The 1453-nt window shown below is 42.0% G+C and overlaps 1 non-coding gene across 1 annotated transcript; it reads left to right on the forward strand.

Annotated features, from left to right (window-relative positions):
- The first annotated feature begins 1145 nt into the window (after nt 1-1145).
- LOC126506357 (U6 spliceosomal RNA) lies at nt 1146-1252 on the forward strand. The gene has a single exon (XR_007593204.1). It is a non-coding gene; the product is annotated as a U6 spliceosomal RNA (small nuclear RNA).
- Nucleotides 1253-1453: the final 201 nt, after the last annotated feature.

The following is a 1453-nucleotide window of genomic DNA, read 5'->3' on the forward strand; positions in this document are numbered from 1 at the left end:
ACAGCCTAGATGTCCCTCAACCAAAGAATGGATAAAGAAAATGTGGTACATTTTGCACAATGGAGTAACCCAGACCCAGGAGGACAAACATGGCATGTGCTCACTTACAAGTGGACATTAGCTGTAATGTAAGGATAACTAAGCTACAATCCATAGTCCCAGAGAGGATAGGTAACAAGAAGGCTCAAGGGCGCGATGCATGAATTTCACCATGAAGCGAAAGAGAATAGACATCATGGGTAGATGGGGGAGGGGTTTGTGTAGGTGGTGGGAATAGGAACAGGAGTGATCAGATTGTGGGGGGAAGGGTGAGAATGATGAGATCTGGGGGGGCATTTCAGGGGTGAGGTAGAACCCTAGTGCAATGAAAACTCCCAGGAATCTAGGAGGGTGACCCTAGGGAAAACTCAAAATAATGGGGGACACAGAGCCTGAACCAGCATCTCCCATCTCCTGTAACCAGGTAAGACTTCCAGTGGAGGAACTGAGACACAAATCCAGCCACAGAACCTTTGTCATGCCTACAAGATGTGCTGTGCTAAAGGTGGTGCAGAAATTGTGGAAGTGGCCAACCAATCACTAGTCCAGCTTGAGGCCCATACCATGAGAGTGAGCTCACCTCTGATACTGCCTGGAAGGCCAGGACCCAGAGTATGTGGAGCCCAGAGACCTGGGACAGAACTAACATGACTGGCAAAAAATAAAAATAAAAACATTAAAAAGTCAATGAAATTATTCTTAATGATATTCTGCTAGACTCATAGACTTTAACATTTTTATTTGCCCTGTTTCAGAAATCAATACTTTGTCCCAGCTCCTGCATTCATATGCCATCATTGTATCTTAAATATATCCGCTAATTAAATACAGAAAATGTTAAAGCATGACTGTGAATCAGCTAAAAGAATAAACATATTTCAACAACAACAAAAATACCCTAAATATCTCACTCTGAAGACAATCGATAGCTTTTGTTGTTAGTATGTTTTATGCTGTTATTGTCTCTATATGATCACATTATTAGCCAAGAGTTTCCTCTCTGGAAAAATGAGGGACTGGTGAGGTAGCTTAGTGGATAGAGCACTTGCCACTCAAGTGTGAGGAACAAAGTTCAGATATCCAGTCCCCATAGAATGCTAGGTAGAGTGCTCGCTTCGGCAGCACATATACTAAAATTGGAACGATACAGAGAAGATTAGCATGGCCCCTGCACAAGGATGACACACAAATTCATGAAGAGTTTCATAATTTTACCCCAAAAATTCTACCAGAGAACTCCTACAGCTGATAAATACCTTCAGTGATGTGGCAGGATACAAGATCAACTCAAAAAAATCAGTACACAAAGGATAAAGATGCTGAGAGGAAAACCAGAGAAACATCACCCTTCACGATAGCCACAAATAGCATAAAGTATCTTGGGATAACACTAACCAAGGAAGTGAAAGATCTA

The sequence above is a fragment of the Alexandromys fortis genome, unplaced genomic scaffold, assembly GCF_014885135.2.
Source record: "Alexandromys fortis isolate MF-2015 unplaced genomic scaffold, M_Fortis_MF-2015_v1.1 scaffold_16, whole genome shotgun sequence".
Taxonomy (NCBI): domain Eukaryota; kingdom Metazoa; phylum Chordata; class Mammalia; order Rodentia; family Cricetidae; genus Alexandromys; species Alexandromys fortis.